At 39.7% G+C, this 27532-nt stretch overlaps 1 protein-coding gene across 1 annotated transcript in view; it reads right to left on the reverse strand.

The window, feature by feature from the left end:
- Positions 1 to 27532, reverse strand: part of KLF8 (KLF transcription factor 8) — a 296414-nt gene that overhangs the window by 71575 nt on the left and 197307 nt on the right. The window lies entirely within an intron of this gene.

Here is a 27532-nt window from a genome sequence, read left to right on the forward strand (position 1 = left end):
CACATTATCACCAAACCTCTCTAAGGAAGTATTTTCTGTCTATCTCTCTTTTTTTTTAATTTATTTATGATAGTCACAGAGAGAGAAAGAGAGAGAGGCAGAGACATAGGCAGAGGGAGAAGCAGGCTTCATGCACCGGGAGCCCGATGTGGGATTCCATCCCGGGTCTCCAGGATCGTGTCCTGGGCCAAAGGTAGGCGCTAAACTGCTGCGCCACCCAGGGATCCCTCTGTCTATCTCTCTTAAACAAGCTAGGTGGGGTTAATATAAGCAGTCTTCTATTTGCCTGTTCATTTGTCTTTCTATAAATAGAGAAACTTGGTGGCCCTGTTATGCTGCCCTACACCATCATAATCATTCCTACCAGAAGCATCTACCAGCACTTGTTCAATCAGATTTCCTTTGATCTATCTACAGTTAATCTCACTAAAGAGGAAAACATAGCACCAGGAAGATAAATCCACAATTTGTTATAATTTAGTTGGTCAAATTTTGGATTAGTTTAAGTGTCTCCAAATCAATTACAATTAGTTTCCTCATTTATGACCTGATTGTATTTCAAAAGATAGTCCATCAATCAGTTAATTGCTTTTAATGTCAAATACATTTACCCATAAAAGTATTCATTTTATAGGTCACTTCACAAAAGCCATTTAATATCTAATGTAGTTAAAATACAACAAATACACAATGAGCAAAGACACAAAAGTATAATACACACAAAAAAGCAAAAAAATATAAAAATTATTTATTTATTTATTTATTGAATGTCAGGAATTGAAACCAGTCTTAATTTGATGGCGATAACACACAAAGAATCTTCTATTGGGATAATGAGGAAAATTCTGATTCACTATTAAAGAGTTTGGAGAATTTTGACACGTTAAAATAGCTCCAATTTAGCTAAGAGTGTAATATGCTAAGTAAAATAAGTCAATCAGAGAAAGAAAAATACCATATGATTTCACTTATATATGGAATTTGAGAAACAAAACAGATGAACATATGGGAGGAGGATAAAGAGAGGGAAACAAACCATAAGAGACTCTTAATTAGAGAACAAAATGAGGGCTGATGGAGGGCAGGGGGTGGGAGATGGGCCAGATGGGTAATGGGCATAAAGGAGGGCATTTGTTATGATGAACACTGGATGTTGTATGTAAGTGATGAACCACTGAGTTCTACTCCTGAACTAATACTGCATTGTATGCTAACTATAATTTACATAATCATTTGGAAAATAAAATTTAAAAAATAGCTCCAATTTTATCTCAAAACACATGAATTTTCTTTTCTTTGATCCAAGTGTGTGAATAGAACTGCCCACATATATATCCATCATTTTTTTAAATTTTTTTTTAAATTTATTTTTTATTGGTGTTCAATTTACTAACATACAGAATAACCCCCAGTGCCCGTCACCCATTCACTCCCACCCCCCGCCCTCCTCCCCTTCTACCACCCCTAGTTCGTTTCCCAGAGTTAGCAGTCTTTACGTTCTGTCTCCCTTTCTGATATTTCCCACACATTTCTTCTCCCTTCCCTTATATTCCCTTTCACTATTATTTATATTCCCCAAATGAATGAGAACATATAATGTTTGTCCTTCTCCGACTGACTTACTTCACTCAGCATAATACCCTCCAGTTCCATCCACATTGAAGCAAATGGTGGGTATTTGTCATTTCTAATAGCTGAGTAATATTCCATTGTATACATAAACCACATCTTCTTTATCCATTCATCTTTCGTTGGACACCGAGGCTCCTTCCACAGTTTGGCTATCGTGGCCATTGCTGCTAGAAACATCGGGGTGCAGGTGTCCCGGCGTTTCATTGCATTTGTATCTTTGGGGTAAATCCCCAACAGTGCAATTGCTGGGTCGTAGGGCAGGTATATTTTTAACTGTTTGAGGAACCTCCACACAGTTTTCCAGAGTGGCTGCACCAGTTCACATTCCCAACAACAGTGTAAGAGGGTTCCCTTTTCTCCGCATCCCCTCCAACATTGGTTGTTTCCTGCCTTGTTAATTTGCCCTATTTTCACCGGTGTGAGGTGGTATCTCATTGTGGTTTTGATTTGTATTTCCCTGATGGCAAGTGATGCAGAGCATTTTCTCATATGCATGTTGGCCATGTCTATGTCTTCCTCTGTGAGATTTCTGTTCATGTCTTTTGCCCATTTCATGATTGGATTGTTTGTTTCTTTGGTGTTGAGTTTAATAAGCTCTTTATAGATCTTGGAAACTAGCCCTTTATCTGATAGGTCACTTGCAAATATCTTCTCCCAGCCTGTAGGTTGTCTTTGAGTTTTGTTGACTGTATCCTTTGCTGTGCAAAAGCTTCTTATCTTGATGAAGTCCCAATAGTTCATTTTTGCTTTTGTTTCTTTTGCCTTCGTGGATGTATCTTGCAAGAAGTTACTATGGCCGAGTTCAAGAAGGGTGTTGCCTGTGTTCTTCTCTAGGATTTTGATGGAATCTTGTCTCACATTTAGATCTTTCATCCATTTTGAGTTTATCTTTGTGTATGGTGAAAGAGAGTGGTCTACTTTCATTCTTCTGCATGTGGATGTCCAATTTTCCCAGCACCATTTATTGAAGAGACTGTCTTTCTTCCAATGGATAGTCTTTCCTCCTTTATCGAATATTAGTTGCCCATAAAGTTCAGGGTCCACTTCTGGATTCTCTATTCTGTTCCACTGATCTATGTGTCTGTTTTTGTGCCAGTACCACACCATCTTGATGACCACAGCTTTGTAGTACAACCTGAAATCTGGCATTGTGATGCCCCCAGATATGGTTTTCTTTTTTAAAATTCCCCTGGCTATTCGGGGTCTTTTCTGATTCCACACAAATCTTAAAATAATTTGTTCTAACTCTCTGAAGAAAGTCCATGGTATTTTGATAGGGATTGCATTAAACGTGTATATTGCCCTGGGTAACATTGACATTTTCACAATATTAATTCTGCCAATCCATGAGCATGGAATATTTTTCCATCTCTTTGTGTCTTCCTCAATTTCTTTCAGAAGTGTTCTATAGTTTTGAGGGTATAGATCCTTTACAACTTTGGTTAGGTTTACTCCTAGGTATCTTATGCTTTTGGGTGCAATTGTAAATGGGATTGACTCCTTAATTTCTCTTTTTTCAGTCCCATTGTTAGTGTATAGAAATGCCTCTGACTTCTGGGCATTGATTTTGTATCCTGCCACGCTACCGAATTGCTGTATGAGTTCTAGCAATCTTGGGGTGGAGACTTTTGGGTTTTCTACGTAGAGTATCACATCATCGGCGAAGAGGGAGAGTTTGACTTCTTCTTTGCCAATTTGAATGCCTTTAATGTCTTTTTGTTGTCTGATTGCTGAGGCTAGGACTTCCAGTACTATGTTGAACAGCAGTGGTGAGAGTGGACATCCCTGTCTTGTTCCTGATCTTAGGGGAAAGGCTCCCAGTGCTTCCCCATTGAGAATGATATTTGCTGTGGGCTTTTCATAGATGGCTTTTAAGATGTCGAGGAATGTTCCCTCTATCCCTACACTCTGAAGAGTTTTGATCAGGAATGGATGCTGTCTTTTGTCAAATGCTTTCTCTGCATCCAATGAGAGGATCATATGGTTCTTGGTTTTTCTCTTGCTGATATGATGAATCACATTGATTGTTTTACGGGTGTTGAACCAGCCTTGTGTTCCAGGGATAAATCCTACTTGGTCATGGTGAATAATTTTCTTAATGTATTGTTGGATCCTATTGGCCAGTATCTTGTTGAGAATTTTTGCATCCATGTTCATCAGGGATATTGGTCTGTAATCCTCCTTTTTGGTAGGGTCTTTGTCTGGTTTTGGAATTAAGGTGATGCTGGCCTCATAGAACGAATTTGGAAGTACTCCATCTCTTTCTATCTTTCCAAACAGCTTTAGGAGAATAGGTATGGTTTCTTCTTTAAACGTTTGATAAAATTCCCCTGGGAAGCCATCTGGCCCTGGACTCTTGTGTCTTGGGAGGTTTTTGATGACTGCTTCAATTTCCTCCCTGGTTATTGGCCTGTTCAGGTTTTCTATTTCTTCCTGTTCCAGTTTTGGTAGTTTCTGGCTTTCCAGGAATGCGTCCATTTCTTCTACATTGCCTAATTTATTGGCGTATAGCTGTTCATAATATGTTTTTAAAATCGTTTGTATTTCCTTGGTGTTGGTAGTGATCTCTCCTTTCTCATTCATGATTTTATTAATTTGAGTCTTCTCTCTCTTCTTTTTAATAAGGCTGGCTAATGGTTTATCTATCTTATTAATTCTTTCAAAGAACCAACTCCTGGTTCTGTTGATCTGTTCCACAGTTCTTCTGGTCTCAATTTCATTGAGTTCTGCTCGAATCTTTATTAACTCCCTTCTTCTATTGGGTGTAGGATCTATTTGCTGTTTTTTCTCTAGCTCCTTTATGTGTATGGTTAGCTTTTGTATTTGAGTTCTTTCCAGTTTTTGAATGGATGCTTGTATTGTGATGTATTTCCCCCTTAGGACTGCTTTTGCTGCATCCCAAAGATTTTGAATGGTTGTATCCTCATTCTCATTAGTTTCCATGAATCTTTTTAATTCTTCCTTAATTTCCTGGTTGACCCTTTTATCTTTTAGCAGGATGGTCCTTAACCGCCATGTGTTTGAGGTCCTTCCAAACTTCTTGTTGTGATTTAGTTCTAATTTCAAGGCATTATGGTCTGAGAATATGCAGGGGACAATCCCAATCTTTTGGTATCGGTTCAGACCCGATTTGTGACCCAATATGTGGTCTATTCTGGAGAAAGTTCCATGTGCCCTTGAGAAGAATGTGTATTCAGTTGAGTTTGGATGTAAAGTTCTGTAGATATCTGTGAAATCCATCTGGTCCAGTGTATCATTTAAAGCTCTCGTTTCTTTGGGGATGTTGTGCTTAGAAGATCTATCGAGTATAGAAAGAGCTAGATTGAAGTCTCCAAGTATAAGTGTATTATTATCTAAGTATTTCTTCACTTTGGTTAATAATTGATTTATATATTTGGCAGCTCCCACATTCGGGGCATATATATTGAGGATTGTTAAGTCCTCTTGTTGAATAGATCCTTTAAGTATGATATAGTGTCCCTCTTCATCTCTCACTACAGTCTTTGTGGTAAATTTTAGTTTGTCTGATATAAGGATAGCTACCCCTGCTTTCTTTTGAGGACCATTCGAATGGTAAATGGTTCTCCAACCTTTTATTTTCAGGCTGTAGGTGTCCTTCTGTCTCAAATGAGTCTCTTGTAGACAGCAAATAGATGGGTCCTGCTTTTTTATCCAGTCTGAAACCCTGCGCCTTTTGATGGGGTCATTAAGCCAGTTCACATCAGAGTTACTATTGAGAGATATGAGTTTAGTGTCATCATGATATCTATTCAGTCCTTGTTTTTGTGGACTGTTCCACTGAACTTCTTCTTAAAGGGGAATTTTAAGAGTCCCCCTTAAAATTTCTTGCAGAGCTGGTTTGGAGGTCACATATTCTTTTAGTTGCTGCCTGTCTTGGAAGCTCTTTATCTCTCCTTCCATTTTGAATGAGAGCCTTGCTGCATAAAGTATTCTTGGTTGCATGTTCTTCTCATTGAGGACCCTGAATATATCCTGCCAGCCCTTTCTGGCCTGCCAGGTCTCTGTGGAGAGGTCTGCTGTTACCGTAATATTCCTCCCCATAAAAGTCAGGGATTTCTTGTCTCTTGCTGCTTTAAGGATCTTCTCTTTATCTTTGGAATTTGCAAGCCTCACTATTAAATGTCGAGGTGTTGAACGGTTTTTATTGATTTTATGGGGGGATCTCTCTATTTCCTGGATCTGAATGCCTGTTTCCCTTCCCAGATTAGGAAAGTTTTCAGCTAGAATTTGTTCAAATACATATTTTGGCCCTCTGTCCCTTTCGGCGCCCTCGGGAACCCCAATTAAACATAGGTTTTTCTTTCTCAGGCTGTCGTTTATTTCCCTTAATCTATCTTCATGGTCTTTTAATTGTTTGTCTCTGTTTTCCTCAGTTTCCCTCTTTGCTATCAACTTGTCTTCTATGTCACTCACTCGTTCTTCCACCTCATTAACCCTCGTCGTTAGGACTTCTAGTTTGGATTGCATCTCATTCAGTTGATTTTTAATTTCTGCCTGATTAGCTCTAAATTCTGCAGTCATGAAGTCTCTTGAGTCCTTTATGCTTTTTTCTAGAGCGGCCAGTAGCTGTATATTAGTGCTTCTGAATTGGCTTTCTGACATTGAATTGTAATCCAGGTTTTGTAACTCTGTGGGAGAGAGGACTGTTTCTGATTCTTTCTTTTGAGGTGAGGTTTTCCTTCTAGTCATTTTGCTCAGTGCAGAGTGGCCAAAAGCAAGTTGTATTGGGAAAAAGAGAAAAAGAGAGGAGAGAAAGAAGGAAAGAAAAGAGAAAGAGAAAAAAAAAGGGAAGAAAAAAAAGAAAAAAAAAAGAAGAAAAAGAGAAAGAAAAAGAAAGGAGAAAAAAAGGGGGTGGGGGAAGGAAACAAATCAAAAAGCAAAAAAAAAAAAAAAAAAAAAAAAGAACCACGGGGAGTATCTTCTGATTCTGTGTACTTTAAGTCCCTTGGCTTCTCCTGGAAGTTGTCAATCTAGCTGGTGTTCTGGGGGAGGGGCCTGTTGTGTTGATTTTCAGGTGTTAGCAGTTGGGGGAGCTGCTGTGCCCCTGCCTGGTGCAGGGCTCAGTGGGGGTTGTTTACCCCGTGAGGCCGCAGGAGGAACAGCCCCAGTGGCGGTGCCAGCTCTGGAAACCTGGATTCAGTTCCGGCAGGAACTCCGGCGCTCTCCGTCTGCAGGGCCTGGAGGCTCCGGGGCGGGGCCGCTGATCTGCTCAGCTGGGGCAGGAGCATCCTCGCTGTCCTGGGCCCTCCTGGCCTCTGCCTGTCCCGGGGGGAGGCGGGATCCTGGGCTGTGTCCCGGCGCCCTGTGCTCCGGAGCCTGCGCTGTTGGATTCGCACTCCCGGGCCGCGCAACCCCCTCCTTGGAGCTGCCGCCCGAGCCCCTCCGAGCTGCTCCTGGAACCGCGCAGCCCCCTCTGCACGGAGCCTCTTCCTCTGCCCGAGCCCCTCCGAGCTGCTCCCGGGGCCGCGCAGCCCCCTCCGCGGAGCCGCCGCCCGAGCCCCTCCGAGCTGCTCCGGGTCCCACCGGGTCCCGCCGTGCGCGCTGCAGCCCTTAGGGAGCTCGGCGCACTCTCCCAGGGCGCTGGTGTCTGTTACTGTCCCGGGGAGCCCGAGGGCATCCCCACCCTCCTGGGTCCTGCTCCAACTGCCCGCGAGCCCCTTTCCGCCCGGGAAGGTTGGTGCAGCTCCTGCTTCTCCGGGACGGGGCTCTCCTGTCCTGGGGACACTCGCCCCGGCCTCAGCCCGGCTCCTCGCGGGGCCCCTCCCCCTTGGAGGCCTTTGTTTCTTTATTTCTTTTTCCCCGTCTTCCTACCTTGATAGAAGCGCGAACTCTTCTCACTGTAGCATTCCAGGTGTTCTCTCTTTAATTCTCAGGCCGAATTCATAGATTTTCAGGATAATTTGAAGGTTTTCTAGGTAATTTGGTGGAGACAGGTGATTTGGGGACCCTACTCTTCTGCCATCTTGCTCCTCCCCTATATCCATCATTTATCAAGTATTTACTGATATAATTACTATGTGTCAGAGGTTATGCTAGGGACATTTTTATCAGTTTGGGATCTGAATCAACCAGACATAGAGTCAGCAAGTATTGCAGAGAGCACTGACCTGAGAGTTAGATACCCAGGGATTATATCCTATGATATTTGTCAAGGCATTTTTCTGTAAGCCACAACTTTTCCATCTAGAATTAAAAGATTTCAAACTTTTCTGTAGAGTCCTAAGGCTTCTGTGAAGCCTCTTGGGGGGTGAGGTCAGGGTTAGTAGAGGAAGAAGTATATTAGGGAATAAGCATGGAAGTCAGGCACAGAAAAATCCAATTTCCATTAGCCTAAGTTCTTTGCAAGCAGAGATTTTCATCTTTGATATATGTTCTACTGATGTATTTCAAGAGCTTAGAACAGTACTTTGCACATGGTAGGTGTTCAAACACATCTGAAGGTTTTTGATGAGTGACAGAAAAGGAGAATGAAGAAACATGTCTTCTCAAGTACAGGAATTGGACAAAGGTGAGAAAGAATGAAAGAAAATTAGAAGAATTGCCCCCCTCAGTGCCCGTCACCCATTCACTTGAGGGGATGAGCACTGGGTGTTATTCTGTAAGTTGGCAAAGTGAACACCAATAAAAAATAAATTTATTATAAAAAAAGAAAAAGAAAATTAGAAGAATTGTTTATAAGAGATGCTTGAGGTGTAATTACCTAAGAAATATGAAGTGCCAGAGAAGGCAGCATTTTCTGATTTCAAGAAGGGAAAAAGGAGGTGTGATGGTAGAAAAAGAATGTTAGATCAGATGACTGTCATACAGTCCACGGGGCGGGGGGGGGGGGGCACCATGAAGCTCTGAGGGTTTGTTTGGTTGCTGCCAGAAACATTTGTAGGAGAGAATGGAGTAAATTTGGTTCTTCCTGTCCATTCACATATCCTTTTACCAGACCTCATCATTTTTAGCCAGACCAACTTAAAAAAGCCATTTCCTATCTGGTCTTCTTCAATTTCTATGGCTTATAAGGCTGAGGAAGTAAAATGGCTTTGACAAGATATTGAGTCCCTGTAAGTCTAAGATTTTTCACCTCTCAGGGGTGCAGTGGTGGTGGAGTACCAATTTAATAGGGTTAATATGAGGATTCCATGAACTAGTACATGGAAATATACTTAAAATAATTCTTGTCATATAAAAAGTTCTCAATATAATTAGCTATTATTATCATCACTATCATTATTATAGTTGATGGCCAGAATCTTTAGCTTAGGCATTAAGCAAGTCTTTCCTACTCAATGCGCTCATAAACCTTTCCACATTTTATGTTTATAATCTCAATTTTTAGCACCACCATCAACCTAGTCTCATTCTAAAAACCTCAGAGTCAGCCACCTTTGACTTTCATCTCCAGCCAACTGGCTATCAGTTGCAATTAATTCTACAGCAGAAATATCTTTTAAAGCAGTCCTTCATCATCTTCTAGTCACTTGTCTTTCTAATCCATATTCCACATTGCTAAGTATGGTTAAAAGGTGTGGACTCTAGAGTGAGTGCCTGGCTCTATAACTTCCTTTTTTTGAATATTTTATTTATTTATTTTAGAGAAAGGCAAGAATGGCAAAGGGAGATGGAGAGAGAGAATCTCAAGCAGCCTCCCTGATGAGTGTGGTGGCCAAAGTGTAGCGCAGTCCCAAAACCCTAGACCATCACCCGAGCTGAAATCAAGAGTCAAGAGTGTGATGCTTAACAGACTGAGCCACCCAGGTCTGCCCCCCACCCCGCTCTGTAACTTCTTAACAACGAGACCTTGGACAAGTTTTTTCCACCTCCCTGTGTCTATTTCCATATCTGTAAAATGGGAATAATAATAGTACCAGTTTATACAGTTGTCATAAGGATTTATCAAATTAATATGTATTCAAGTATTTACAACATTTCCTGGCACAAAGAGACATTGTCTATCTGTTTCCCTGACCATCATGTAAGCTTCTCAAAAGTTAACTAGTAACTATTACATACCTTCCTTTGTAGCTTTTAGCAGAGTATCTCCTCTGCTAATTAATATGCTATTAGTGTCCGATGTGCTAATTAATGTTCAATGAATGGATGATAATGGGAATAAAGAAGGTTATTTAACAGCAAATATAATATTGTAATATTAAATAATGCTAATATTATTTAACAGCAATAATCAAAGAGTATGGATAATACATCTGGCCCCGCCCCTACCACCAATATTTTAGTCAAATAACATAAGGGAGATAGCTGACAATTAGGAATGTCTCAGCCATTTCTCCTTAGTATCCTCTCACTTGAAGAACAGCCAAATTGGAATAGCCATTAAATGACTCTAAGATAACTCTGAACAACATTCTAAATGTTGGGGAGAGTACATATAGGGAAAGCTATCCAAAAAGTATGTAACCACTTTCTTTAAAAAATGTTTTAATATTTAGTCAGCCAAAATTTAAAACTGAAGGAAATTTGGGCCTAGAGAATAGTCTCAAAGAAAGCTCAGTTTTCTATTTTAAAAAAAGAGGAATTTTTAAGCCTTTTGCTTTTCTCTAGATTTGGAGCTGCTACTCGTCTGAGATCAGACAGCTGCACAGAAGCTATGAAGAAAGTGGTGAGGACAAGTGCAAAAGGATGTAAGGTATGTCCTGGGTCATGGAGATATGAATTAAACAGTCAGGAGGGTTTCATAAATGCAGAACACCTACTTTAGATAATAACTGTCTTTCTGTCTGGAAGCTGGACTGTTTGGTCCTTCTCCTGAGGTAGTACTGGAGGAGGACATAGAGGAGGAGATAAGGAGGATTGAGCCTCATCCACAGCAGGTCAATGTCTCATATATGCAGAACATCAAAACCATATTCCAGGGACTATGATCATAGAAATTTGACATGATTATTTTACCTTTGTCATAGTCCCAGGATTACTTTGTTATCAAAGTGGCATTTTCCACAGCAATCTGTTTTGTTAAAGTGAACAGTTCCTTTAACTTATATGAGTAGAGGAGAGGTGGGGCAAGATGGCAGAGGAGGAGGGGTCCTCAACTCACCTGGGCCCACCAACTTATATAGATAATTTACAAATCATCCTGAACACCTACGAATTCGGCCTGAGATATATTTATTTATTATTTTTATTAGAGATCAATTTGCCAACATATAGCATAAGACCCAGAGCTCATCCTGTCAAATGCCCCCTCAGTACCTGTCACCCAGTCACTCCAACCCCCCACCCACCTCCCTATCCACCACCATTTGTTCATTTCCAAGAGTTAGGTATCTCTCATTTTCTGTCACCCTCACTGATATTTCCCACTCATTTTTTCTTCTTTCCCCTTTATTCCCTTTAACTTTATTCCCTTGGATACTAGCGCATTATCAGATTTTTCCCCTATTCCCCTTCTTCCCTTGTTATATTCCCCAAACGAATGAGACCATATAATGTTTGTACTTCTCCAACTGACTTACTTCACTCAATAATACCCTCCAGTTCCATCCACGTTGAAGCAAATGGTGGGTATCTGTCATTTCTAATGGATGAGTAATATTTCATTGTATACATATAAACCACTTCCTCAGGATCCCTGGGTGGCGCAGCGGTTTGGCGCCTGCCTTTGGCCCAGGGCACGATTCTGGAGACCCGGGATCGAATCCCACATCGGGCTCCTAGTGCGTGGAGCCTGCTTCTCCCTCTGCCTGTGTCTCTGCCTCTCTCTCTTTCTCTCTGTGTGACTATCATAAATAAATAAAAATTAAAAAAATTTTTTTAAAAAATAAACCACATCCTCTTTATCCATTCATCTTTTGATGGACACTGAGGCTCCTTCCACAGTTTGGCTATTGTGGACATTGCTGCTATAAACATCGGGGTGCAGGTGTTCCAGCGTTTCACTGCATCTGTATCTTTGGGGTAAATCCCCAGCAGTGCAATTGCTGGGTTGTAGGGCAGATCGTTTTTAACTCTTTGAGGAACCTCCACACAGTTTTCAGGAGTGGATACACCAGTTCATATTTCCACAAATAGTGCAAGAGGGTCCCCTTTCTCCACATCCTCTCCAACATTTGTTATTTCCTCCTGTCTTGTTAATTTTCACCATTCTCATTGGTGTGAGGTGGTATCTCATTGTGGTTTTGATTTGTATTTTCCTGATGACCAGTGATGCGGAGCATTTTCCCATGTGCTTGTTGGCCATGTCTATGTCTTTCCCTGTGAAATTTCTGTTCATGCTTTTTGCCCATTTCATGATTGGATTGTTTGTTTCTTTGCTGTTGAGTTTAAAAAGTTCTTTTTTTTAATTTTTATTTATTTATGATAGTTACAGAGAGAGAGAGAGAGGCAGAGACACAGGCAGAGGGAGAAGCAGGCTCCATGCGCCGGGAGCCCGATGTGGGATTCGATCCCGGGTCTCCAGGATCGCGCCCTGGGCCAAAGGCAGGCGCCAAACCGCTGCGCCACCCAGGGATCCCTAAAAAGTTCTTTATAAATCTTGGATACTAGCCCTTTATCAGATATGTCATTTTGCAAATATCTTCTCCCATTCTGCAGGTTGTCTTTTAGTTTTGTTGACTGTTTCTTTTGCTGTACAGAAGCTTTTTAACTTGACTAAACCCCAATAGTTCATTTTTGCTTTTCTTTCCCTTGCCTTCATCGATGTATTTCGCAAGAAGTTGCTGTGGCCAAGCTCAAAATGGGTGTTGCCTGTGCTTTCCTCTAGGAATGTGATGAATACTTTTTTAAAAAATATTTTATTTATTCGAGAGAGGGAGAGAGAGAGAGAGAGAGAGACAGGCAGAGAGAGAAGCAGGCTCCATGCAGGAAGCCTGATGCGGGACTCATTCCCAGGACTCCAGAATCACGCCCTGAGCCAAAGACAGGTGCTAAACCACTGAGCAACCCAGGGATCCCCGAAAGTGATGAATTCTTGTCTCACATTTAGATCTTGCCATCCATTTTGAGTTTACCTTTGTGTGTGGTGTAAGAGAATGGTATAGTTTCATTCTTCTGTACATGGCTGTGCAATTTCCCCAGCATCATTTATTGAAGAGACTGTCCTTTCCCCAGTGGATAGTCTTTCTTGATTTGTTGAATATTAGTTGACCATAGAGTTGAGGGCCCATTTCTGGGTTCTCTATTCTGTTCCATTGGTTTATGTGTCTGTTTTTATAGCAGTACCACAGTGTCTTGATGATCACAGCTCTATAGTACAATTTGAAATCCAGCATTGTGATGCCCCCCGCCCCGGCTCTGGTTTTCCTTTTCAATATTCCCCCGGGGTTTCGGGGTCTTTTCTGATTCCACACAAACCTTAAGATGATTTCTTCCAACTCTCTGAAGAAAGTCCATGGTATCTTGATAGGTATTGCATTAAATGTGTATATTGCCCTGTGTAGCATTGACATTTTCACAGTATTAATTCTTCCAATCCATGAGCATGGAATATTTTTCCATCTCTTTGTGTCTTCCTCCATTTCTTTCAGAAGTGTTCTGTAGTTTTTAGGGTATAGATTCCTTATTCCTAGGTATCTTAACCTTTTGGGTGTAATTGTAAATGGTATTGACTCCTTAATTTCTCTTTCTTCAGTTTCATTATTAGTGTATAGATATACCACTGATTTCTGGCATTGATTTTGTATCCTGCCACACTGCCGAATTGCTGCATGAGTTCTATCAATCTTGGGGTGGAGTTTTTGGGTTTTATACATACAGTATCATGTCATCTGCAAAGAGGAAGAGTTTAACTTCTTCATTGCCAATTTGAATGCCTTTTATTTTTTTGTTGTTGTTGTTTGATTGTTGAGGCTAGGACTTCTAGTATTGTGTTGGATAACAGTGGTGGGAGTGGACATCCAAGTCATGTTCCTGATCTTAGGGGAAAAGCTGTCAGTTTTTCCCCATTGAGAATGATATTTGCTGTGGGCTTTTTGTAGATGGCTTTTAAGATGCTGAGGAATGTTCCCTCTATCCCTACACTCTGAGGAGATGTGACCAGGAATGGATGCCGTATTTTGTCAAATAATTTCCCTGCATCTATTGAAAGAATCATGTGGTTGGGTTTTTTCTTGTTGATATGATCAATCACAGTGTTTGCTTTATGATTGTTGAACTAGCCTTGCATCCCAGGGATAAATCCCACTTGGTCATGGTGAATAATCTTCCTAAGGTACCGGTGGATCCTACTGGCTAGTATCTTGTTGAGAGTTTTTGCATCTGTGTTCATCAGGGATATTGGTCAATAATTCTCCTTTTTGCTGGGGTTTGTCTGGTTTTGGAATTAACGTGATGCTTGCTTCATAGAACGAGTTTGGAAGTATTCCATCCCTTTCTATTTTTCAGAACAGCTATAGTAGAAAAAGTATTATTTCTTCCTTAAACATTTGAAGGAATTCCCCAGAGAAGCCATCTGGTCCTTGGCTTTTGTGTCTCGGGAGGTTTTTGATGACTGCTTCAAAGTCCTCCCTGGTTATTGGCCTGTTCAGGTTTTCTATTTCTTCCTGTTCCAGTTTTGGTTTGTGGTTTTCCGGAGATGCATCCATTTCTTCTAGATTGCCTATTATATTGGTGTATAACTTCTCATAATACGTTTTAAAAATTGTTGTATTTCCTTGGTATTGGCTGTGATTTCATTCATCATTTTATGAATTAGAGTCTTTTCTCTTTTGTTTTTAATAAGGCTGGCTAATGGTTTATCTATCTTATTAATTCTTTCAAAGAACAAACTCTTGGTTTTGTTTATCTGTTCTACAGTTCTTCTGGTCTTTATTTCATTGAGTTCTACTCGAGTCTTTATTAACTCTATTCTTCTGCTTGGTGTAGGTTTTATTTGCTGTTCTTTCTCCAGTTCCTTTAGGTGCAATTTTAGCTTGTGTATTTCAGTTTTTCCCAAATTTTTGTGGGATGCTTGTATTAAGATGTATTTCCCTCTCACGACTGCTTTTCTTGTATCCCAAAGATTTTGAATGGTTGTATCTTCATTCTCATTAGTTTCCATGAATATTTTTAATTCTCTAATTTCCGGGTTGACCCTTTCATCTTTTAGCAGGGGGATCTTTCATCTCCATGTATTTGAATTTCTTCCAAATTTCTTCTTGTGATTGAGTTCAAATTTCAAAGCATTATGATCTGAAAATATGCAGGGGATAATCCCAATCTTTTGGTATGACAAGACCTGATTTGTGACTAGGACGTGGTTTATTCTGGAGAAAGTTCCATGTGCACTTGAGAAGAATGTGTATTCAGTTGCATTTGGATGTAAAGTTCTGTAAATATCTGTGAAATCCATCTGGTTCACTGTATCATTTAAATCTTTTTCTTTGGACATGTTGTGCTTAGAAGATCTGTCATTTGCAGAAATCTTCGTGTTAAATTCTCCCACTATTAGTGTATTATCTAAGTATGTCTTTACTTTGGTTATTAATTGATTGATATACTTGGCAGCCCCCACATTAGGGGCATATATATTCATGACTGTTACCACTTCTTGTTCGATAGATGCTGTAAGTATGATATAGTGTCCCTCTTCATCTCTTACTACAGTCTTGGGGATAAACTTTAATTTATCTGATATGAGGATTGCTACCCCAGCTTTCTTTTGAGGACATTAGAGTGGTAAATCGTTCTTCAACCTTTCATTTTCAGGCTAGAGGTGTCTTTAAGTCTCAAATGAGTCTCTTGTAGACAGCAAAGAGATGGGTCTTGTTTTTTTGACCAGTCTGAAACCCTACATCTTTTGATGGGATCATTAAGCCCATTCACGTTCAAAGTTACTATTGAAGTATATGAATGTAGTGTCATCATGATACTATTCAGTCCCTGTTTTTGTGGATTGTTCCCTTGAACTTCCTCTTTCTATTACAGAATCCCCCTTAGTATTTCTAGCAGAGCTGGCTTTGTGGTCACAAATTCTTTCAGTTTCTGCCTATCTTGGAAGCTCTTTCTCTCTCCTATTCTGAATGAGAGCCTTGCTGGATAAAGTCTTCTTGGCTGCATGTTCTTCTCATTTAGGACCCTGAATATATCCTGCCAGCCCTTTCTGGCATGCCAGGTCTCTGTGGAGCGGTCTGCTGTTAATCTAATATTTCTCCCCATATAAGTTAGGGATCTCTTATCTCTTGCTGTTTTAAAGGTTTTCTCTTTGTCTTTGGAATTTGCAAGTTTCAGTATTAAATATCAAGGTGTTGAATGGTTTCTATTGATTTTAAGGGGGATTTCTCTATCTCCTGTATCTGAATGCCTGTTTCCCTCCCCCAATTAGGGAAGTCCTCAGCTATGATTTGTTCAAATATACTTTCTGGTCCTCTGTCTCTTTTGGTGCCCACTGGAACCCTAGTTAAATGTAGATTTTTTTTCCTTCTGAGTCTGTCATTTATTTCCCTTAGCATTTCCTCTTGGTCCTTTCATTGTTTTTCTCTTTTTTCCTCAGCTTCCTCCATTGCCATCAACTTGTCTTCTATGTCACTCACTCTTTCTACCTCATTAACCACCATCGTTAGGACCTCCAGTTTGGATTGCATCTCATTTGATTAGTTTTTAATTTTGGCCTGATTAGATCTAAAGTCTGCAGTCATGAAGTCTCTGTTTATGCTTTTTTTAGAGCCACGAGTAGCTTTATAATTGTGCTTCTGAATTGGCTTTGTGACATCGAATTGTAATCCAAATTCTGTAACTCTGTGGCAGAGAGTACTGTTTCTGATTCTTTGTTTCATGGTGAGTTCTTATTTCTAGTCATTTTGCTCAGTACAGAGTGGTCAAAACGAGTTGTACTGGAAAAAGGAAGAAAAAAAAAAAACAAGGAGGGAAATACTCTGGTTCTATATACTGTAAATCCCTTGCCTTCCCCTGGAGCTTTCCAGCACTGCTCGGCCAAGAACTTGCTCTTCCCCTGTCCTTCCAGCTGGTCTTCTGGAGAGTGGCCTGCTATGCTGATTCTCAGTCGCATGCACCACTCAGTGGGAGTTGTTTACCCTGTGAGGTCCCTGTTCCCTGGTGGCCCCATTCTGTCCCAGGTACAGGGTGACATCAGGAGGAACAACAACACTGGCAATGGCCAGCCTTCCAGCTCTGGAGTCAGCTCCTGCAGTAACTACCGCCATCTCCCAGTCCACACTGGCCTGGGATGTTCCCGGGGGTGGTGGGCACTGATCTGTACAACGTGGGGGTGCCCAGCAGCAGGAGAGTCCTTCCTGTCCTGTGCCCTCCCTGCCTCCGTCTATCTCGGGGGAAGCGCAGGATCCTGGGCTGTGTCCCCTGGTGCCCTGGAATCTAGGGCCTGTGCTGCTGGTTGTACTCCCAGGGCCCTGGTTCCCAAAGGCAGCAGGGTGCAGCCCGCTCCTCCCAGAGCCGCTGCCTGAGCCTCTACTGAGGCCCTGTGAGTGCGCATCCAGCCCTTTACTAGGCTTGGTCCACAGTCTGTGGCATGCTCTCCCTGAGCACAATTCCTCAGTTAGTGACCCCAGTAACCTGGAAGCTCCATTGCCCTTCGTGCAGTTCTTCCTGGTTTCCCTGCTAAGGGCCTTTCCATCTGGGAAGAATCCAGTGTAGATTCTTAAAGTTCCTGCCTCATCTGGGACTGGGCTTTCCTGTCCCGGAGGCTTTCACCTCCTGGCCTTAGCCCAGCTCCTTGCAGGGGCCCCTCCCCACTTGATTCTTTTTTTTTTTATGATAGTCACAGAGAGAGAGAGAGGGGCGCAGAGACACAGGCAGAGGGAGAAGCAGGCTCCATGCACTGGGAGCCCAACGTGGGATTCGATCCCGGGTCTCCAGGATCGCGCCCTGGGCCAAAGGCAGGCGCCAAACCGCTGCGCCACCCAGGGATCCCTTGATTCTTTTTTATTTTGTTTCCTACCCTCCTACCTTGTTAGATGTGCAAACACTTCTCTCTGTAGTGTTCCAGCTATTCTCTCCTTAAATATCAGGTTGAATTCATAGGTTTTCAGGATTATTTGAAAGTTATCTAGGTAAGTTGGTGGGGACAGGTGATGTGGGGACCTTACTCCTCTGCCATCTTACCCTGCCGGCTCGCCCTGAGATTTAAAGAGAGAATAACCAGAACGCAACAGAGAGGAGGGTTTTCGCTTCTAACAAGAATCATCTAGGGGGAAATTTACTTGGGTCATGGTTGATATTCTTGACTCAGCCTGCTCATACAGCCACTCTACACTGAACAAAATGGCTAGAAAAAAGAACTTATCACAAAAGAAAGAATCAGAAACAGCACTCTCTTCCACAGAGTTACAAAATTTGGATTACAATTCAATGTCACAAAGCCAATTCAGAAGCACAATTATAAAGCTACTGATGGCTCTGGAAGACAGCATGAAGGACTCAAGAGACTTCATGACTGCAGAATTTAGATCGAATCAGGCTAGAACTAAAAATGAATTAAATGAGATGTAATCCAAACTGGAGGTCCTAATGACGGTGCTTAATGAGGTAGAAGAAAGAGTAAGTGACATAGAAGAGAAGTAGATGGCAAGGAAGGAAGCCGAGGAGAGAAGAGAAAAACAATGAAAAAACCAAGAGGAAAGGTTAAGGGAAATAAATGATACCCTCAAAGGAAGAATCTATGTATAATTGGGGTTCTAGAAAAGGCCCAGATGGATAGAGGGCCAGAAACCATATTTGAACATATCATAGCTGAGAAATTCCCTAATTTGTGAGGGAAACAGGCATTTGGATACTGGAGATAGAGGGTGCACCCCCCCCCAAATCAATAAAAACTCTTTGAAATCTCCATCTTTAATACTAAAACTTGCAAATTCAAAGATAGACAGAAAATCCTTAAAGAAGAGAAAGAAAAGAGATTCTTAACTTATATGGGAAGAAAAATCTGATTAACAGCATACTTCTCCACAAAGACCTGGAAGGCCAGAAAATGCTTGCAGGACATATTCAGGGTTCTAAATGAGAAAAACATGCGGCCAAGAAGACTTTATCCAGCAAGGCTCTCATTCAGAACAGAAGGAGAGATAAAGAGCTTCCAAGATAGGCAGAAACTGAAAGAATATGTGACCACCAAACCAGATTTGAAAGAAATAGTAAGGGGGGGCCAGTAAAAGAAAGAGGAAGCCCAAAGAAATAATCCACAAAACAGGGAATGAATAGATATTACGATGACACTAAATTCATATCGTTCGAAAGTTACTCTGAATGTGAGTGGGCTAAAAGATCCCATCAAAAGATGCAGGGTTTCAGACTGGATGAAAAATCAAGACCCATCTATTCACTGTCTACAAGAGACTCATTTGAGACCTAAGTACACCTACAGCCTGAAAATGAAAGGGTGAAGAACAATTTACCATTCAAATGTCCTCAAAAGAAAGCTGGGGTAGCAATCCTCATATCAGGTAAATTAAAGTTTATCCCCAAGACTGTAGTAAGAGATGAAGAGGGACACTATATCATACTTACAGCATCTATCGAACAAGAAGTGGTAACAATCATGAATATTTATGCCCCTAATGTGGGGGCTGCCAAGTATATCAATCAATTAATAACCAAAGTAAAGACATACTTAGATAATACACTAATAGTAGGGGACTTTAACATGGCACTTTCTTCAAATGACAGATATTCTAAGCACAACAACTCCAAAAAAACAAAGGCTTTAAATGATACACTGGACCAAATGGATTTCACAGATATTTATAGAATTTTACATCCAAATGCAACCGAATACACATTCTTCTCAAGTGCACATGGAATTTTCCCCAGAATAGACCACATACTGGGTCACAAATCAGGTCTTAACTGATTCCAAAAGATTGGGATCATCCCCTGCATATTTTCAGACCACAAGGTTTTGAAACTTGAACTCAATCACAAGAAGAAAACTTGGAAGAAACTCAAGCAGTGGAGGTTAAAGAGCATCCTGCTAAAAGATGTATGGGTCAACCAGGAAATTAGAGAAGAATTAAAAAGATTCATGGAAACTAATGAAAATGAATATACAACCACTCAAAATTTTGGGGATACAGAAAAAGTGGTCCTAGGAGGGAAATACATCCCAATACAAGCATCCCCCATAAAATTGGAAAAAACTCCAATACACAAGGTAACCTTGAACCTAAAGGGGCTGGAGAAAGAGCAGCAAATAAAACCTAACCCAAGCAGAAAGAGAGAGCTAATAAATATTCCAGCAGAACTCAGTGAAATAGAGACCAGAGAACTGGAAAACAGATCAACAAAACCAGGAGTTGGTTCTTGAAAAGAATAAGATAGATAAACCATTAGGTAGTAACATTAAAAAGAAAAAAAGACTCTAATTAATAAAATCAGGAATGAAACTGGAGAGATCACAACCAATACCAAGGAAATAAAGGATTTTAAAACATATGCCAATAAATAGCTGCTCTATGCCAATAAATTAGGCAATCAAGAAGTAATGGATGCATTTCTGGAAAACCACAAACTACCAAACTGGAACAGGAAGAAATAGAAAACCTGAACAGGCTAATAACCAGAGAGGAAATTGAAGCAGTCATCAAAAACCTCCCAAGACACAAAAGTCCCGGGCCAGATAGCTTCCCAGGTCAATTTTATCAAACATTCAAAGAAGAAACAATACCTATTCTACTAAAGCTGTTTTGAAAGATAGAAAGGGACACAATACTTCCAAACCCATCTCATTAGGCCAGCATTATCTTAATTCCAATACCAAAGACCCCACCCAAAAGGAGAATTATAGACCAATATCCCTAATGTATACAGATGCAAAAATTCTCAACAAGGTACTAGCCAATAGGATCCAACCGTACATTAAGAAGATTATTCACCATGATCATGGGGGATTTATCCCCAGGATGCAAGGGTGGTTCAACACTTGTAAAACTATCAATGTGATAGATCTCATCAACAAGGGAAAAAACAAGAACCATATGATCCTCTCAAGAGATGCAGAGAAAGCATTTGATAAAATACGGCCTCCATTCCTGATCAAAACTCTTCGGAAAAAAAGAAAGAAACTCTTCAGAGCCTAAGGATAGACGGTACATTCCTCAGCATCTTAAAAGCCATCTATGAAAAGCCCACAGCAAATATCATTCTCAATGGGGAAACACTGGCAGTATTTCCCCTAAGATCAGGAACGGAACATGGATGTCCACTCTCACCACTGCTTTTCAACATAGTACTAGAAGTCCTAGCCTCAGCAATCAGACAACAAAGGGAAGTAAAAGCTTTCAAATTGGCAAAGAAGTAGGCAAACCGTCCCTCTTTTCAGATCACATGATACTGTACATAGAAAACCTAAAAGATTCCACCCCAAGATTGCTACAACTCATACAGCAATGTGGCAGTGTGGCAGGATACAAAATGAATGCCAGAAATCAGTGGCATTTCTATATACTAACAATGAAACTGAAGAAAGCGAATTTAAGGAGTCAATCCAATTGACAAATGCACCCAAAAGCATAAGATACCTAGGAATAAACCTAACCAAGGAGGTAAAGATGTATACTCTAAAAATTAGAGAACACTTCTGAAGGATACTGAGGAAGACACAAAGAGATGGGAAAATATTCCATGCTCATGGTTTGGAAGATTTAATGTTGTGAAAATGTCTTTGCTACACAGGGCAATTTACATGTTCAATGCAATGCCTATGAAAATGCCTTGGACTTTCTTCACAGAGTTGGAACAAATCATCTTAAGATTTGTGTGGAATTAAAGAAAACCAGAGCCTAGAGCATCACAATGTTGGTTTTCAGGTTGGACTACAAAGCTGTGATCATCAGGACACTGTGGTACTGGCACAAAACCAGACACATAGATAAATGGAACAGAGCAGAGAATCCAGAAATGGGCCCTCAACTCTATGGTCAACTAATATTTGACAGAGCAGGAAAGTGTATCCACTGGAAAAAGGACAGTCTCTTCATTAAATGGTGCTGGGAAAATTGGACAGCCACGTGCAGAAGAATGAAACTAGACTATTCTCTTACACCATACACAAAGATAAACTCAAAATGGATGGCAGTTCTAAATGTGAGACAATAATCCATCAAATCCTAGAGGAGAACACAAGCAACACCCTTTTTGAACTTGTCCACTGCCACTTCTTGCAGGATACATCTATGAAGGCAAGGGAAACAAAAGCAAAAATAAATTACTGGGACTTCATCAAGATAAAACCTTCTGCACAGCAAAAGTACCAGTCAACAAAACTAAAAGACAACCTACAGAATGGGAGAAGATATTTGCAAATGACCTATCAGATAAATGGTTAGTATCCAAGATCTATAAAGAACTTTTTAAACTCAAAAGCAAAGAAATAAAGAATCGAATCATGAAATGGGCAAAAGACATGAACAGTAATTTCATAGCAGAAGACATAGACATGGACAACAAGCACATGAGAAAATCCTCCACATCACTTGCCATCAGGGAAATACAAATTGAAACCACAATGAGATACGACCTCACACCAGTGAGAATGGTGAAAACTAAAAAGACAGGAAACAACAAATGTTGGACAAGATGTGGAGAAAGGGGAACCCTCTTGCATTGTTGGTGGGAATGTGTACTGGTAGTGCCAGTCTGGAACACTGTGTGGAGTTTCCTCAGAGTTAAAAATAGATCTGCCCTATGACTCAGCAATTGCACCCCTGTGGAATTACTCTGAAGATACAGATGCAGTGAAAAGCTGAGACTCTTGCACCCCAATGTTTATAGCAACATTGTACACAATAGCAAAATTGTGGAATGAGCCTCTGTGTCCACTGAAATGAATTGATAAAGAAGATGTGGGTATGTGTATATATATATGTACATCCATACACACACACATATATATATATATATATATATATATATATATATATATATACATACATACAATGGAATATTACTTATCATTAGAAAGGATGAATACCCACTATTTGCTTGGACGTAGATGGAACTGGAGGGTATTATACTGAGTGAAATATGTCAATAGGTGATGGACGAACATTATATGATTTCACTCAAATGGGGAATATAAAAAGTAATGTAAGGGATTGAAGGGGAAAGGAGACAATATGAGCGGGAAAAATCAGAGAGGGTGACAAAACACGAGAGACTCCTAACTCTTGGAAATGAACTAGGGGTAGTGGAAGGGGAGTTGCGCAGGAGGATGGCTGACTGGGTGACGGGCACTGAGGGGGGCCGTTGAGAGGGTGAGCACTCGGTGTTATAGTATATGTTGGCTATTCCAACTCCAATAAAAAAAAGTTACATGAGTAAATGTTTGGCTAACAAACTCTTTGTTGAGCTGAGAAGGGGAAAACGTTATCTACGGTTAAAGTCAGCAATTAAACTTTAAGTTGCAAACCAAGGATGAGTCATTGGGGCCTACAACTTCAAAATCTAGCAAATCATTGGGGACCCTAAGAGACTTAAGAAGGTACCTATTGTCTAAACAAGATAGAGCATTTGGACAATACAAATAATAATTCCTCATGTGTATCTACCTAGCTTTACAGTAAGGACATAGTTTTTAGACATCATTCCCATTTCATAGATAATGAATTTGAAGGCCCAAGGTCACATAGTTTAGAAGTGATGGAATCAGAACTGGAATTCTTATCCTCTGACTCAAATTATCATGCTCCTTCACTACTTTCCAATATCCTGAATCTGGTAAGGATCTTCTTTTAAAAAAAAAACAAACAAAACAAGACAGCTGTCTGCCAAAGGAATTTTTTTTTTTTTTGCCAAAGGAATTTTAAGGACAACATACCAATCATTTTGGAAGATCTCGAGCAGATATCATTCACTTTCAACCTCTGATCTATAAGAAATGCTTGAAGTATTGGAAAATGAAAAACAGTATTTTAGAGTTTTTAAATTGTAAGCATTTTTAAAGTATTACCTGTATCTTTATTATTAGAAAAAGAAAAAGAACAACAAGAATACACATGTATTTTCAGACTGTTTAACTGTATAACTTCCAGGAGAATAGAAAGTACTTTTGGGATGGGCCTCTGGGAAAACTTTCAGGCTACTCTGCAGCATGACACTAACAATAGAATCGTGATAAAAGAACAATAATTACCAATATTCATTGAGTACTTACTATGTACTAGGTTCTGCTCTGTTAAAAGAACAAATACTTGTATTAGTTTATTTAATCTTCATAGTTCTGAGTGGGCACATTATTTTTTCATTTTTAAAATGGGGAAACTGAAGCACAGAAAGATAAATAGCTTATCGCAAAAATCACCCAGCTAGCAAATGGCAGAATTGAGATTTGAACCATAGCAGTCTAGAGCTATAATGAAGCTATAACTATCTTTGACCTGAGAGCCAGTGAGATCCCCAGCTTCTGCTGAATCAGATCACATAATAGAGAGTAAGTGCTGAAAACAAACTACCTAATAAAAGAGGATTGCAAGATCCTCATTTCCCCCAAACAGGGTCACATCTATCTCTTCAGGAACCATTGGAAAACCCAAACCCAGAGAAGCCCCACATATGGCATCTCAGCAGTTAGCTCACTATTATTTTAAAAGTATGTTATATAAATATAGCCTTAGAGTTTTAACTAGTCCCCTTATCTTGTACCCCCATCAAAAGGTAAATTTATTTTTAAATAATATGAACCTTACATGCAATAAACTGACAGAATGTTTATTAAAAGTGCTATAATTAAAGAAGGCCCTGTGAAAAAAATGGGAATATCTTTTAACTAGGATCTAGGAAACCTGGGTTCTAGTCCAGGCTCCACTGTTATCTAGCAGTGTCATCTGAGTAAACTACTTAGCCCTTTTCCGGTCAGTTCCAGTTATAATATTATATGATATATAATTCTATGAGAAAAATATACAAGGAAGATCTAGAATACCTTTCCAAATTTCTGCTTAATCTGTAAAGTTGAATTCAAGAAAAAATATAACAGTTATGTTTTTCTTAATACTATTAAGAAACAAACTGTGTGAACAGTTTGTGTTCTCTACAAACCATGAGGTAAACTTGAGTGCCTAAAAGCATTTTTAATGCTTTTTTAATAGCATTAAAAATCTCTTTTATTATGTATAATTTCAAATGCATACAAAAGTAAAGATGATCTCCCATATATTATGTGAGCTCATGGAAAGTTGTTTCATCTGTATCCCAACGCAATTCTCCCTACACCAATGGGTATTTTTAAGCAAATCCTAGATATCATAGTATCCATTCTTATGGCATTTCCAATAGGACATATTTAATCTTCACAATCCCTGTGAGGTAGGTACTATTGTTGATTCAGTTATACACATGAGGAAATAGGGGGTCAGAGAGATTAAGTAATCCCAAGGCCATATAACTGGTAAATTATTGGGATTTGAATCCAGGGGCAGTATCTGATAACAAAGCTTTCTTTACCCCTTAAAATCCTTGCTACTATCCTGCAGTTTGGAATAGTTTGATGATGTTGAAGATCATAATAATGGAGGCGATTTCATACCTTAGCAGTGAGCTCTATGATTAAACAGTTGCAGAGAGTATTAAAGGATTCTCATTAATCATGATGTTAACCATCAAACAAAACCTTTAGGAATACAGAGCTCTAGCATGGCGTTAAGGCATCAGTTTAGAAAAAGGACAAAAAGCCATAGTAGTATAAGTTCACTGCTTTACAACATCATTTAAAATGTCACACAATTCACTTAATACACCATTATTTCATGTAATAGTCTCCTTCAACAAATTAAACTTGGTGCCACTGCAGCAACCAAAAAGAAAGTACAACAATACAGTGGTCCTTGTCCATGGTTGTTAGTATAACAGGTGCTTAAGGATATAGGTTTTATCTCTTTTTTTAAAAAAATTATTTATTTATTTATTTATTTATTTATTTATTTATTTATTTATGAGAGAGAGAGAGGCAGAGACACAGGCAGAGAGGGAAAAAGGCTTCCTGCAAGGAGCCTGATGTGGGACTGGATCCAGGATTCTGGGATCACGCCCTGAGCTGAAGGCAGATGCCCAACCACTGAGTCACCCAGGTGTCCCGAGACTTCATCTCTTGAATGGCATTTCCACTCACTGCCTGGACTCAGAACCACCAAGTCAAGAAGTTCTAGAAGAGTCCTGGGCCATCTCAATTTGTAGGACCCCAAGAGGTCAGGGTTTTTGTTTTGTTTTTGTTTTTGTTTGTTCCAAGAGGTCAGGTTAATAAAGGAACCAATAATCATCAAGACTATATATTGATTATTGTTTTTCAAGGCTACATATTGATTCTAGAATATAGCTACAAAATCTAGAGGAACTACATAGTATTTATTTATCAGAACTAGTTCTAAAAAACAAGAAAATAAATTCACACCATACATTCCCATTCTAATTTAAGATGAAACAACATGATAATTGACAGCACAGAAAGAAACAAAAAGCTAGGATAATCAGCCCCAAATAATTAAAAGTTAACTATATACTCAACAATGTGAAGATCTTTCTGAGGACACTGCTCCTTGTTTGTGAGTATTTCAAGGGGAAATAAAATGGAAGAGGAATGCAGAAAAAGTGAGAGATGCTCTAGAGGAATAAAGGATCAATTTTTTAAAATAAGAAAAATGATGCTAGGTCAAGAAATTTGCGTGGTTACACTCAGAAAAAAGGGAAGTAGAGAAAAGGCTGTCCTGATAACTATCTTTAAAGGCACATGTTAGGAATTTGGAGAAATCAGAACTGTTATATTATTATATTCAATGAGATTAGTGTCCTTATAAGAAGAGACACCAGAGAACTCACTCTTTTTCTCTAGGAGCACAGAGAAGAGGTTATGTGAGCATACATGACAAAGATAGCCTTCTGCAAGCCAGGAAAAGGGTTCTTATCAGAACCTGGTTGTACTGGCACCCTGATCTTACAAGGTTTTTATTGCTGTTACAAACAACACTGCAGAAGTTGGGAAATATATTAAATGCTATTCAGTAGAAGACTGTTTAATAAATTGTGGCTTATTCACATGCAGTTAACCCTTGAACAGTGAAGGAGTTAGGGGAGCTGATCCCTGCAGTCAAAAATCCACATATAATGTTTGACTCCCAAAAACTTAACTACTAAGAGCCTACTGTTGACCAGAAGCCTTACCAACAGTATAAATAGCTAACACATATTTTGTATGTGTATTACATAAAGTATTCTTACAATAAAGCTAGAAAAAATAAAATAGTATTAAGAAAATCATAAGGTAGGGGGGGCACCTGGGTGCCCCAGTCATTTGAGTGTTCAACTCTTGATTTTGACTCAGGTCATGATCTCAGGGTTGTGAGATAGAGCCCTGCATGGGGCTCCATGTTGAGCATGAAGCCTGCAATGGATTCTTTCTCCTTCTCTCTCTGCCCCACCTCCCCACTTGTATGCATGCTTGCTCACTCTCTCTGTCTCTCTAAAAAAAATAAAAGAAAATACATTTATAGTACTGTACTGTATTTATCCAAAAAATCCATGTATAAATGGATTCACACATTTCAAACCCATGTTGTTCAAGGGTCAACTATAATGAAAAAGTATACAGTCACACAAAAGAATTTAGGTATTTCTTTACATCAGATATGTAAAGGTCTCCAAAGTATATTTTCAAGTAGACAAAGCAAGGTGTAGAGCAATATGCAGAGAGTCTTACTAAGTGTGTATAAAAGTGAAGGGGAAGAAAAAATGTAGACATTTACTCATTTTTTGATATGCATAAAATAATTGTGGAAGCATCTCTAACAAACATAACTTTAGTTGCCTCCAGTGAGGCAAAATGAGTGTCTAGGGGACAGGAATAAGAGGGTGACTCATTACTGTATATGCTTTTGTATCTTTTGACTTTTAAGCAATGCGGAATACATAACCAATTTAAATACAGTTTTAAATGAAAATTTTAACAATTTAGGGCAAACAAAACGTGTGTGAGCTGTTTTTGGTCTGTAGGCTAATTGTA

The sequence above is a fragment of the Canis aureus genome, chromosome X (assembly GCF_053574225.1).
Source record: "Canis aureus isolate CA01 chromosome X, VMU_Caureus_v.1.0, whole genome shotgun sequence".
Lineage (NCBI taxonomy): Eukaryota > Metazoa > Chordata > Mammalia > Carnivora > Canidae > Canis > Canis aureus.